Source organism: Haplochromis burtoni, unplaced genomic scaffold, assembly GCF_018398535.1.
Source record: "Haplochromis burtoni strain Fernald_Lab_line unplaced genomic scaffold, NCSU_Asbu1 Contig_602, whole genome shotgun sequence".
Classification (NCBI taxonomy): domain Eukaryota; kingdom Metazoa; phylum Chordata; class Actinopteri; order Cichliformes; family Cichlidae; genus Haplochromis; species Haplochromis burtoni.
Window position 1 is genome coordinate 147039 of NW_024582963.1, and position 13683 is coordinate 160721.

The 13683-nt window shown below is 41.1% G+C and overlaps 1 long non-coding RNA gene across 3 annotated transcripts; it reads right to left on the reverse strand.

Annotated features, from left to right (window-relative positions):
* Positions 1 to 318: 318 nt before the first annotated feature.
* On the reverse strand, positions 319 to 12936 carry LOC121812463. Of its 3 annotated transcripts, none has more exons than XR_006053065.1 (6): positions 12725 to 12936; positions 7045 to 7170; positions 6859 to 6960; positions 5509 to 5587; positions 3244 to 3417; positions 319 to 2469 (listed from the first exon to the last, which is right to left on the reverse strand). It is a non-coding gene; the product is annotated as an uncharacterized LOC121812463 (long non-coding RNA). The 3 variants fall into 3 exon arrangements; XR_006053064.1 differs by having other exon boundaries at positions 319 to 2532; XR_006053063.1 differs by lacking the exons at positions 319 to 2469; positions 3244 to 3417 and having other exon boundaries at positions 5314 to 5587; positions 12725 to 12934.
* Positions 12937 to 13683: the final 747 nt, after the last annotated feature.

Sequence of the window (13683 nt, forward strand, 5' to 3'; positions counted from 1 at the left end):
TTTTTTTTTCCCTTCTGCTCGTTTTCTCTTTTTTTCTTTCTTAACAGGCGATCCAGGTGATCAATATATGTATTTTTTGTCTGCTTATTTTGTTTGTTTTTTGTCCTTTATCCCCGTCCCTCAAAAAAAAGTATTGCTGAACTGCGAAATATTTTGGGTGCAGTGTATTTTTTGCATACGAGTGTAATAGAATAGCTTTAGTGTTTTGTCTTTTTAAATCTGGGTATGAACTTATACAAAATGCAGCAAGATATAAAAAAAAAACAAAAAACAGTTTTATTGATTGTAAAATAGACTATATCGGATTCATATCGGTATCGGCAGATAGACAAATTTATGATATCGGTCTTGTATCGGACATAAAAAATTGGTATCGTGCCATCTCTACTTTATAATGGAATTACAATATACACACAAATATTGAAAGAAAGAGGTTAACAAAGGAAAAGGGGGCTAGTTATAGAAATTAAGAAAGACAAAGGTATAGGAAGGTGTACAGCAAAAGAAAAATAGCAAAAGCAAAGGAAAAGACGTGTATGTGTGAGGAAGGATGAAAAAAAGATTTGTATCTTGATCTAGTTTAGAATCAGGTAGTGCAGAGGATTAGTAAGGTAGAAGTGATGGCAGCTAGAAAGAGGATTAAAGGCAGTCCAGATGACATACTCGTATCAGTATGGCGATATCTAGGAGACAGAGCAGTGAACTTTCTGACCAGACTATTTAAAACAATCTTACAGGGTTAGAGGTTGCTTGTTGAATGGAGTAGTATTATACTGTACTATACTGAGTTGCAGGGGTCTTTATCTTTCAATCTAAGGTACCCTACCAGAAGTCTGGTAGCTTGAGTGTCCTGCACAGCATCTTTGCTGTTCCTAGAACTGTGCTTTTCTGGACAGAGATCTCGGATGTTGTTCCTGGGATCTGCTGAAGCCAGCCGCCTAGCTTGCAAGTCACTTCATCAATTGCATTGAATACAACTGGGACCCCTGTTACCTTCACCCTACACATCTTCTCGAGCTCTTCTCCGAGCCCTTAGTATTTCACTAACATCTTATGTTCCTTCTTCCTGATGTTGCTGTCAGTATTGCTATGACTATCACAAGCTATCCTCTATCCTCTGCTTGTCTACCACTACTATGTCTGGTTGGTTAGACATTACCATTTTTTCCGTCTGTATCTGGAAGTCCCGTTTTGATCTCACGACTTCCAAGCCATACTCAGCACAGATGTTTCTGTATACTATGCCGGCAACTTGGTTATAGCGTTCCATGTCTGCCTTGCCTGCTAGCATCTTGCACCCAGCTGTTATGCGGTGGATAGTCTTAGGGACTTTTTTAAACAGCCTGCACTGGGGGTCTTGTCTGGTGCGGATAGACCCCAGCCTCTATGGATTGTTCTGAGAGCTTGTTTTGTGCTGCCATGATTAGTACTTCCGTGCTGTCTTTCAATCCAGCCACTAATAGAATTTCTGGATGTCAGCCTATTCCTCATCTGCCGGTGATACATACAGTGCCTGTCCTTCAATGAGTGCTCCTCCTCTTGCTCCTCTTCCTTCTTGGGTTTTTGCTGCCTGAGGTATTCACTGAGCATGCAGTTGGTTGGGGCCATCTTCCTGATGTATTCATGGATGTTCACTGTCTCATCCTAGACTGTGGTGCTGACACTCACTAGTCCCCGGCCTCCCGGGTTCTGCTTAGCATACACCCCTCAGGGTGCTGGACTTGGGGTGAAACCCTCCATGCATGGTTGATGGAGCTTCCTTGTCTTGATGTCAGTGGCTTCTATCTCCTCCTTTGGCCAGCTTATTATCCTAGCAGGATACCTGATCACGATAGCCTGAATCTTGTTCTTACCGTTCAGCTGGCTCCTCAAGACTTGCCTGACCCTCTGCAGGTACTTGGTCACTGCAGCTTTCCTAGCAGCCTCTTTGTAGTTCCCATTTGCCTATGGGATTCACAGGTACATGTAGCTCTCCACATTGCCTGCGATGTTGCCTTCTGGTAGTTGGATCCCCTGAGTTCTGATTACCTGATGTCTCATTCACTCTCGGTATACAGCTTGATGTCATCCATGTACAGGAGGTAGCTGACAACTGCTCCATTCCATAGTCTGTATCCGTAGCCAGTCTTGATAATGAGCTCACTAAAGGGGTTCAGGCCTACGCAGAACAACAGTGGGGAGAGAGCATCTCCTTGGGAGATCCTGCACTTGATGGTCACTTGTGCTATGGGCTTGAAGTTTGCCTCTAGTGTTGTATGCCACATCCCCACTGAGTTCCTGATGAGTTCCTGAAGAAGCTTGAAATGTACTAAGGGCTCAGAGAAGAGCTCATGAAGATGTGGAGGGTGAAGGCAATAGTGGTCCCAGTGGTAATTCGAGCACGTAGTGCAGTGACCCCCGAAGCTAGGCAAGTGGCTCAAGCAGATCTAAGTATCAACATCCAAGATCTTTGTCCAGAAGAGTGCAGTCCTAGAATTAGCAAAGATATTGCACAGGACCATCAAGCTGCAGGCCTCTGGAAGAGGACCCAAGCTTGAAGGATAGAATGCCCGCAGGGGCGAGAAGAGAAGTATTTATTTATTTTTAAAATTTTTATATGCATAATGAAATCTGGATTATCATTCTACAATTTCTTCTCTTACTGGCCATATTATATTAGATATAGTGTTTAGTTCAGTTTTGAAAGGTGCCTTCATAAACAAAAGGTGAATGAGAAATGGAAAGAATTTAACCAGGTGTGTTCACCTGGAGCTGAATTAGACAAACACTCCAAAGCTGAGGCTGTTTAGATGGTGATTAAAAGTCACAGAAGAATTCTTCACCCTCCTTACGCTAACACAGAGCAAAATCTGTTATGGTCTAGCATGTGGTCTCGGTTCTTGAGACTTTGAAATGCTGTGATAACTTTGTATATACATCTCCTGATTTGTGAATATCAATTATTTTTCCTCAAGTCTACACTGATTTCTTTTGGGGGAAATAATGTTGATCATAATATTTTTTTTCTGAAATAATAGTACATGCAAATATAAATAATCTGTGCTTTTTAAACAACACTAGTATATTTAGAAATGCCATATTGAAAATTCCTTGCTCTGTTAACAAAAAGCAGTGAAAAGAATGACAAAAACACCAAATGTAACTTTAACTGCCAATAGGTCACTAAACAATTCTATAAGGGTTAGCTGTGAAAAAAATCCAAGTAACATTATAAACAATCTGTGAGAAATTCTGAATTCTGACCTGAGGGTTTCTAGTGTACATTGAGAACTATCCAGTCCTGCAGACAGAAGCTTCATTCCTGAATCCTGTAGGTCATTGTTACTCAGGTCCAGCTCTTTCAGAGTAGAGGAGTGGAAGTTGACAACTGAGGACATAACTTCACAGCTTCTTTCCAAGAGGTTACAGCCACTCAGTCTGAAAAAAGAAAAAACACTTATCATTAAAATATGTCAAGAATTGTTCTCTGTTTTTCGTGTGTGTGTGTGTGTGTGTCGTTGTGCTCTGAAATTCATGGTTAACCAAAAACCTTTAAATTCAAGCCTTGAGCAAAACAAGCTCAATAAAAAGCTCAATAAAACAAAGTTGCCCCCCCCCCCATTTCCTTTCTTTTTCTTAAAAAACAAATAAATGAAAAAAAAAATAAAAAAAATCAGCTTTTCGACTCAGAATCATGCTTTTAATGCACTGTTAAAGACATCTAAATGTATTAAAGGCACATGTTTATTTATTTATTTTATTCATTATTATTCTTATTATTGCTCTGTATAACAGAGCAATTTCAGAGCTGTGGACAAAACAGGACAGAGCAACACAACGGTCACCAATTCCTGCACCACTAGGAAAACCAACACAGACAAAGACCAAGGTCCCCCAACTGACTCCAATCGATAAAGATTTATACAATATTCCTATATTCAGTTTCCTGTCCATTCCTCATACATGCCACAATGCCACTGTCATCTGAGTATTTCTGCATGTGGCAGGACTCAAATGAAAATGCCACTGTATTTCAAGTCTGCTGCATAAAATGTCGAAAGGAATGGAGAAAGGGTGTGGATGTGTGCATGTAGAGGTGAAGGATGTAAGGAAAGAGCATCATTCACTTCATTGTGTTGTTTGTACACACACTCTCTGAGATCAAGTTTGTCTTTGACATCAGTCTCAGTCAGTGTAGAACAGGGGTCGGCAACCCTGGGCACGCGTGCCACAGCTGGCACGAGAAGGGTTAACTGATGGCACGCCCATAGCTGGATTGGCCATCAGGCATACCGGTGATGGTGATTTGTTGTTTTTGTAACGGCATTGTTAGGTAATAAATATATAATCTTAAATGTTGTGACTGACTTCAAAACAATGTCGGACTCTGTAGTTTTCTCTGGTCCCCTCCCCAATCAGACCAGGAGTGACATGTTTAGCCGCATGTTCTCCTTAAATTGCTGGCAAGTGGTGTGCGTAATTATTCAGCCCCCTTTGGTCTGAGTGCAGTCAGTTGCCCATAGACATTGCCTGATGAGTGCTAATGACTAAATAGAGTGATTACTGTGTGTAATCTAATATCAGTACAAATACAGCTGCTCTGTGACGGCCTCAGAGGTTGTCCAAGAGAATATTGGGAGCAACAACACCATGAAGTCCAAAGAACACACCAGACAGGTCAGGGATAAAGTTATTGAGAAATTTAAAGCAGGCTTAGGCTACAAAAAGATTTCCCAAGCCTTGAACATCCCACAGAGCACTGTTCAAGCGATCATTCAGAAATGGAAGGAGTATGGCACAACTGTAAACCTACCAAGACAAGGCCGTCCACCTAAACTCACAGGCCGAACAAGGAGAGCGCTGATCAGAAATGCAGCCAAGAGGCCCATGGTGACTCTGGACGAGCTGCAGAGATCTACAGCTCAGGTGGGGGAATCTGTCCATAGGACAACTATTAGTCGTGCACTGCACAAAGTTGGCCTTTATGGAAGAGTGCCAAGAAGAACATCCTAAAAGACTGGCAGCTGTAATTGCAGCAAAAGGTGGTTCTACAAAGTATTGACTCAGGGGGCTGAATAATTACGCACACCCCACTTTTCAGTTATTTATTTGTAAAAAATGTTTGGAATCATGTATGATTTTCGTTCCACTTCTCACGTGTACACCACTTTGTGTTGGTCTTTCACGTGGAATTCCAATAAAATTGATTCATGTTTGTGGCTGTAATGTGACAAAATGTGGAAAAGTTCAAGGGGGCCGAATACTTTTGCAAGCCACTGTATTTGATGTAATCAGACTATAACTTATAAAAATGATAAAACCATTCAATGTGCTGTGTGTGTGTGTGTGTGTGTTGCTCTATAGGTCATGCCTGGTTGTTCATACAATTTTCTTCACCTCATCTCCACTACTGCAGACAACTAGGCAACTGGCTCTATCTCCTAAACTACAACACAATCCACACACCCAGCATGGAGATGAGTGAACAGAAAAGAATTGTAGTATTGTAGCAGTTGTACATGTACAGACCATAAATATGGAGTCCAGCTGTGTTTGATGCTGCTGGGCAGACTGATCACTGGGAACCTCTGAGCTCTGCTGATCCACCCTGTGGAGGAATTGTAAAGAATAAATGAGAAAACATAGAGCTGGCTATCCAGGATGCTTATGGTTCTCAGTGCCTTAAGAAAACATAAATAAATAAAAGCAACACAGCTGTCTCCTGCGAATGCTTGGGGCTCTAAAAGTGCCTTGTAGTATCTGACGCAAAGACAGTTAAGTGAAGGTCAGTGGCTTTTTGCATTCTTTACGACTCGTGTTTTTCAAAACACTAACACAAAGTTCATGTCATGCTGTGCTGCCAAACATGGTATAGGTTGAGCAGCATAGTTGAGTATATGAGTGAAAAACTTACCAGGTCTTCTCTGCTAATTTCAAACAGATTATTCTGCTATTGACTACCGTTTTGAGGTTTTGGTATCCCAGATACTGACAATCAGAAGCTGACTGGTGCCTGTGAGCATGGACCCTGCTACAGTGGTCAGTTGGGGTTGGCTAAAACCATGCCACGTTTGACTGATCTGGATTGGGCCTATGCCATAGGGCAACTTCAAAGGTCACCATAAAGTTAAGTTATCATTTTGACAAATTGATGGGAAATATTTTCTTTAGTAACAGCAGAAAAGCTGTTCTCTGTTAGCTCATTAACAGGAAACTGAATAAGAGTGAGTGACAACCACAGAAACACATTCACAGAAATATAATTATCTGATAACTCGGGTAACCTGTGTAACTCATCTTTGGATATATTTACAGGTAACTATTCTAATTAGCCATTTCTTTCTGTTAAAGCAGACAAACACATGAGTATCAACTTAGCTTAAATTTAAAGCCACTGAGGGGATGTACACGAAGGCTGGAACTGAGGGACTTACTGTACTATAGTACACCAGTTTCTAGACAAAACAAAGTCTAAACTTTTTTCTTCTGGTTTTAGATTAAATGTTCAGTGCTCACCGTTAATGCTCTTGCTTATATTTATTCTTTTAAAAAGCAGTTTAAGACTCATTTATTTAGATTGGCTTTTAATTAGATTTTTTGCTGTATGTTTGATTTTTGGTGTATTTTATGTATATCTGTTTTATATGACTGTGAAGCACTTTGTGGTTTTTATCCTGTGAAGAGTGCTATATAAATAAATTGAATTAAACTGCTCTTGATTTTATCCCTGCAAGAATCCACAAACCTCCATAAAAACAAACTTGTCAGCAGGACAATGTGTGTAAAAATGTGTGTAAGAAAGAGCTGAGCTGAGATTAAACATGATGGAGGATTTATTCACAGACACCAACTCACCAAAAGCATTAAGACACACATTACCTCTCTGCAGGAGAACAGCAGCCTTCTTTAAACCCAATATAAAAAGGAATCGACTGGTCACTCTTGAAGGAAAAACAGCTGGGTTCAGGTCCAGGTTGGTTCCTGTGAATAATGATGGTGCAGTGATGTGAGTGCTGATCTGTGACATGGAGAAGAGTCATGGACATTTAGAGATGGTCATCTCACCTCTGACCTTTGTTCTGGCTCTCTCTGTCTCTTTTAGAGGGAGGGACTCCCTCCTCTATGTCCTCACACTTATCCATGCTGCTGAATTCACATCCACATCAGCTCACACACATTTTTTACCTTTGCCTGCAGAGAAAACACAAATCATTCATGTGCACATCAATTGAAATCCTACTTTTCATCGTGTGTGCTGTCCACATATCAGCTGCTTCTTTTCTGCCACAGCTGGCCTTCTCAAGACAAGGCGGCCATTTACATGAAAAGGGAAAGACCATGTCAAGGAGGGGGCCTAAGGGTACATCTTTTGCCATCTTACAATGCTGTGATTGCAGCCATTCCCCAACTCTCTGTGAATGGTACTCATGGCTATTTATCAATGGTCTTTGATCAATGATCATGACTGTTTGCATATTAATGATCAAGAAACTGACCTCACAGCCCATTATTCATTCAGTGGGCTGGTTTCATTGTTTATGCAAATGTACTGTTTAAGGTTGGGGAAACCTGCAGTCACCCGAGACGTAAGAAGTCACTTGGTTAAGTGACGAAACGTTTCTCCCAATGAAAACACCACGTCCAGATGAACAGAATCAAACTTTTAAATGTGGTGTTTAGGATCAGAAAAAAGGAGGATTCAGAAAACTGATAGCAGCTCTGAGAACTTCTTCTGTATAACTATTTGTGATCAGAGATTAAGTCCTGATTTTGAACTGTTGTTAACTCCATGGACTCACGCGGAAAACTACAGTGACATTAATATTAGAGCACAGCTGAGAACTTATACGAGTATGTACGCATATAACGGAAGTCATACTCTAAATGCAGTCACACTTTAATTGAGTATTTCTAAAGTGTGGTGATACTTTAAACATTTTAAAACTTTTTGCAGCCTCAATGAAACATTTAGAGGATTTATTGATCAACTTCAGTGGATTTATGATCAGACATAGAAGCTGTTTTTATTTGAGGTGTTCACCAAAACCATATTCAAGTCATAGTTTAATTATAAACAAAGACTTGAAGGTGAGACACTCAGCTTTTGTTAAGTTTTGCACAAATTGTTGGGGATGTGCTCTTACACTTACACTTTGACCTATGACATGTATGAGTGTGCATGTGTAATAAATTAAATTTAAAAAATAATCAAATTATGATGGCTGCGCCAACAGGTTATGAGTCCAGAAGGGAGCAGTTAACACAGATTATACATCTACAGAGATAACAAAAACTGTGTGTTATGTGAGGCAAAGTTCCTGGGGCACCTCTAGAGCAGGGCTGGGGAACTCAAGACCTCAAGGGCTGGTTTCCTGCAGGTTTTAGATATCACCCTGGGTCAAACAAATGATTAGCTCATTACAGGCCTCTGGAGAACTTCAAGACATGTTGAGGGAGTAATTTAGTCATTTAAATCAGCTGCGTTGGATCAAGGGCAGATCTAAAACCCGCAGGACACTGGCCCTTGAGGCTTGGAGTTCCCCACCCGTGCCTCTAAAGGAAGAGAGAGGCCAATGAGGATTAAGACAATGAAAAAGATGACAAAAATGAAGAAGACTATGGCAAAGTGTCCCAGTAAGAAGGACAGACAAATAGAAGGAGGTAATGTAAAGTAATGTTAACCTGATATAATTGTGGCCAAAATAAATAAATAACCTGGCAAGTCCAGAGGACAGAAATGGTGCTGCACTTTTTTTTTCCTTCCACTCATAAAGATTCAAACTGGAGATGAAGAAAGAAAGCCAATGCAAAACAAACAACTGGCACTGAAGACAACACATTAGCATTCAAGATAGGTGAATTCTAAGTTTGCGGATTGAAACAAAGGACTTGTGGTTGATGTTAGGGCAATGTCACACATAATAACAGACATTGAGAAGTCTATAGACTTTAAGGTAAATGGCCTGTATTTATATAGCGCTTTACTAGTCCCTAAGGACCCCAAAGCGCTTTACATATCCAGTCATCCACACACACATTCACACACTGGTGATGGCAAGCTACATTGTAGCCACAGCCACCCTGGGGCGCACTGACAGAGGCGAGGCTGCCGGACACTGGCGCCACCGGGCCCTCTGACCACCACCAGTAGGCAACGGGTGAAGTGTCTTGCCCAAGGACACAACGACCGAGACTGTCCAAGCCGGGGCTCGAACCGGCAACCTTCCGATTACAAGGCGAACTCCCAACTCTTGAGCCACGATCGCCCCACATGATGCCTAACTCGATTTCTGGAGTTTACTGGCAGAGCAAGAAGGACTGGCATTGCATTGAAGGGGGTGAATTGAAGTCATCAGGAACTCTGAGACAAGTGCTGTACAATCATTGTTTTCATATCCACATCTTCTTGGTCAAAGCAGCGATAGCCATTGCAGCTTCAGTCACTCTCTGTGAGGGGTGCAATGAACGGGTGCATCCACAAGAACAAGTGTATGACAGACTTTACTATCTAACCACTATAAGTTTTGAAATTAATGATGGGTATCATTCTTGCAATAAAAAAAAATGTGTAGTACAAACGCCACACTATACACTAACAGGGAGAATCTTTCAAGGATGAAAGTGTTTGGATCAGTTTGTTAAGCATACAAACGCAACAAGAAAAAGCTAGACTCGCAATGTGAAAAGTTTGTTTAATTTTTCTTAAACAAGTTCTTCAAATCCTGAAGGTTTAGTGGAGCCTTTCCATGAACTCTGAGCTTTAGTTCTTTCCATAGATTTTCAGTTGGATTAAGGTCAGGTGATTGGCTGGTTTATTCTAGCATCTTAATTTTCTGTCTCCAAAACCAACTGACAGTTTCATTGAATTTCTTTTTGGGATCATTGTCCTGGTGAAATGTTCACACTGGTTTCATCTTCATCATCCTGGTAGGCGGCAGCAGATTTATTTTTTTTTTAAATCAAGAATGTCTCAATACATTTTCCATTCAATTATATAAAGCTTGCCAGTGTCATATGCTGAAAAACAGCCCCACAGCTTGATGTTCCCACCTCCAGACTTCACTGGGTGATATGGAGTGCCTTTTGATCTAACATGGTGTGGCATCCAAAGAGTTCAGTTTTGGTCTCATATGATCAGACTTTATTCTTCTAGCATTTCACAGGCTTGTCTAAATGTTGATCAGTAAACTTCAAAAACACACTTCAACATGCTGTTTCTTCCGCTATGGAATCATGTGTGGTGAGCATTCATACAGTCGATGGTGGTTAAGTGCATTGAAACACTGATACATGCCGATTCCTTTCTACAGGGAGTGCAGAATTATTAGGCAAATGAGTATTTTGTCCACATCATCCTCTTCATGCATGTTGTCTTACTCCAAGCTGTATAGGCTCGAAAGCCTACTACCAATTAAGCATATTAGGTGATGTGCATCTCTGTAATGAGAAGGGGTGTGGTCTAATGACATCAACACCCTATATCAGGTGTGCATAATTATTAGGCAACGTCCTTTCCTTTGGCAAAATGGGTCAAAAGAAGGACTTGACAGGCTCAGAAAAGTCAAAAATAGTGAGATATCTTGCAGAGGGATGCAGCAGTCTCAAAATTGCAAAGCTTCTGAAGCGTGATCATCGAACAATCAAGCGTTTCATTCAAAATAGTCAACAGGGTCGCAAGAAGCGTGTGGAAAAACCAAGGCGCAAAATAACTGCCCATGAACTGAGAAAAGTCAAGCGTGCAGCTGCCAAGATGCCACTTGCCACCAGTTTGGCCATATTTCAGAGCTGCAACATCACTGGAGTGCCCAAAAGCACAAGGTGTGCAATACTCAGAGACATGGCCAAGGTAAGAAAGGCTGAAAGACGACCACCACTGAACAAGACACACAAGCTGAAACGTCAAGACTGGGCCAAGAAATATCTCAAGACTGGTTTTTCTAAGGTTTTATGGACTGATGAAATGAGAGTGAGTCTTGATGGGCCAGATGGATGGGCCCGTGGCTGGATTGGTAAAGGGCAGAGAGCTCCAGTCCGACTCAGACGCCAGCAAGGTGGAGGTGGAGTACTGGTTTGGGCTGGTATCATCAAAGATGAGCTTGTGGGGCCTTTTCGGGTTGAGGATGGAGTCAAGCTCAACTCCCAGTCCTACTGCCAGTTTCTGGAAGACACCTTCTTCAAGCAGTGGTACAGGAAGAAGTCTGCATCCTTCAAGAAAAACATGATTTTCATGCAGGACAATGCTCCATCACACGCGTCCAAGTACTCCACAGCGTGGCTGGCAAGAAAGGGTATAAAAGAAGAAAAACTAATGACATGGCCACCTTGTTCACCTGATCTGAACCCCATTGAGAACCTGTGGTCCATCATCAAATGTGAGATTTACAAGGAGGGAAAACAGTACACCTCTCTGAACAGTGTCTGGGAGGCTGTGGTTGCTGCTGCACGCAATGTTGATGGTGAACAGATCAAAACACTGACAGAATCCATGGATGGCAGGCTTTTGAGTGTCCTTGCAAAGAAAGGTGGCTATATTGGTCGCTGATTTGTTTTTGTTTTGTTTTTGAATGTCAGAAATGTATATTTGTGAATGTGGAGATGTTATATTGGTTTCACTGGTAAAAATAAATAATTGAAATGGGTATATATTTGTTTTTTGTTAAGTTGCCTAATAATTATGCACAGTAATAGTCACCTGCACACACAGATATCCCCCTAAAATAGCTAAAACTAAAAACTACTTCCAAAAACATTCAGCTTTGATATTAATGAGTTTTTTGGGTTCATTGAGAACATGGTTGTTGTTCAATAATAAAATTATTCCTCAAAAATACAACTTGCCTAATAATTCTGCACTCCCTGTATAATCCAAAGAAGATGGTGTCCTTTAGGCTTCTTGGACAACTATTCTGATAATGGATTGGAGGGGGTGTTACCCATATAGATAAAGAAAAGCAGAGATATTAGATATAAAATAGAAATAATGAAATGTATTGTTATCCTTATATATGAAATAGAAATAAAAACAGATTATTTTTTGTGCATACTGCCCAGCATTCTCACACAGTAAATCCAGAGAGTTCAGCATAACTCAGTGCAACCGCCCTTAAGATATGCAGCCATATCAAAACAAACCAGGTAATAGCATTTCTGTTAAACATTTGTGGTGAAAACAAGAGTGTAGCTATTCTATTGTTTAAAAAGGGCAACTGAATATTTTAAGACTGTTAAAAGAAGAGAAAACAAGCTGTAATATTTTCAAAATACTAAGCTAAGCAAGAAAAAGGTAAAAATTCTATTTTAAATATGTTGCATCTCAACATCTGAATTCTTCCATTGAGCTGTAAACGATCATATGCAATCTTCTTTAAATGGTCTCAGTATACTCAATAACCTGTTTTGTTACAGGCTTCGCTGTCTGAAGGCAGTCTAATGGATACTGTACTGTAGGTATCAGCGGTGCATAGACTCATGCCCCTGTGAGAGCAGAGGAAGCTAATTAGTTCACTGATACAGGACTGATAAAGTCATGTTGGCTTCGTGTTATGAGGTCTCACTGCATTTCTAAACTGTGCCAAGCTGACAGGAAAGCTAAGAGCCAAGCTAAGTAATGACATTTAAGGTCTACCAGAAGTCTCTATACTACAGTCAGCAGCTACGAACTCCTGGTTGAAATATCATCAGCCTGAATAACTTTCTGCACACAGCTAATGTTAGCCAGGAAAACATTACAGACTGCTAACATTACCTTCACACGGACACGATCATCAGACAGTAACCTCAGGAAGAAGAAACTTTGAGCAGGAAGGAAACACCTAGAGAGTTTGCTGTTAGCGTCATCTCAGCTGCCAAGGAACCCGCCCCTCCTGATGATGATGATGCATCTGTGTACGGAGGCACTCTTTCGTGGAATTTTCACACATGTAGTTCGTTTACTCTGGTCCGATTCATCCGACGAGTTTGTCAACTTATAGCTTTATCCTGCGGTTTTCACACGGAGAAAAATCAAAATGAACTCCAAGCGAACCTAAACGCGTCACTGCAAACCACGTGAGAATGTTCAGCACGCTGATTGGATGATGTAAATACAGGAAGCAGGTATTGTGTTCTGTGTTAATAGTATACAGATGTGAAAGAAGTTATAGAAGTAAAGTGGAAAATGATATAATTTCAAGAGTAAGATTTGATCATACAGGTTTAAATTTCTATTTGTACTTATTGCTTTATCTGTGTTTGTTGTTGTTAGTGTCAAACAGACAGGGTAACTGGAGAGATTACTGTACCAGCTTTTTGCTTCAGTTCCATGAAGTAGCACGACAAGCCTCATAGTGTAAAATAGGGCAGCACTGGTAATCTGACTGAGATCGACTTGAAGTGTTCTGAAAGTTTGCAGTTCAAGCTGTTCAGTTTGTGCAAAATATGGCTTGATCCTAACGGTGTGTTCACACCGAACGCGATAGAGGCAGGCGGAGCGTCAGGCTTACATGTAAAGTCAATGGAAAGGCGCGCTGACCCGCGATTGCGGCTCCCGCGAAAATTCGGAAGCAGATTTGCGTCGCGCAAAACGCCAGAAACGCGCGTGAGTGTAGCGCGTTTCAGGCGTTTGACTCGCGAAAAAAACCACGCGCGTGAGTTTATGTGTTGCATTTTGTGCATACACGCGTTTCGCGTCCCCCGCTCGAGTTGGAAAAATCTGAACTCCAGCGT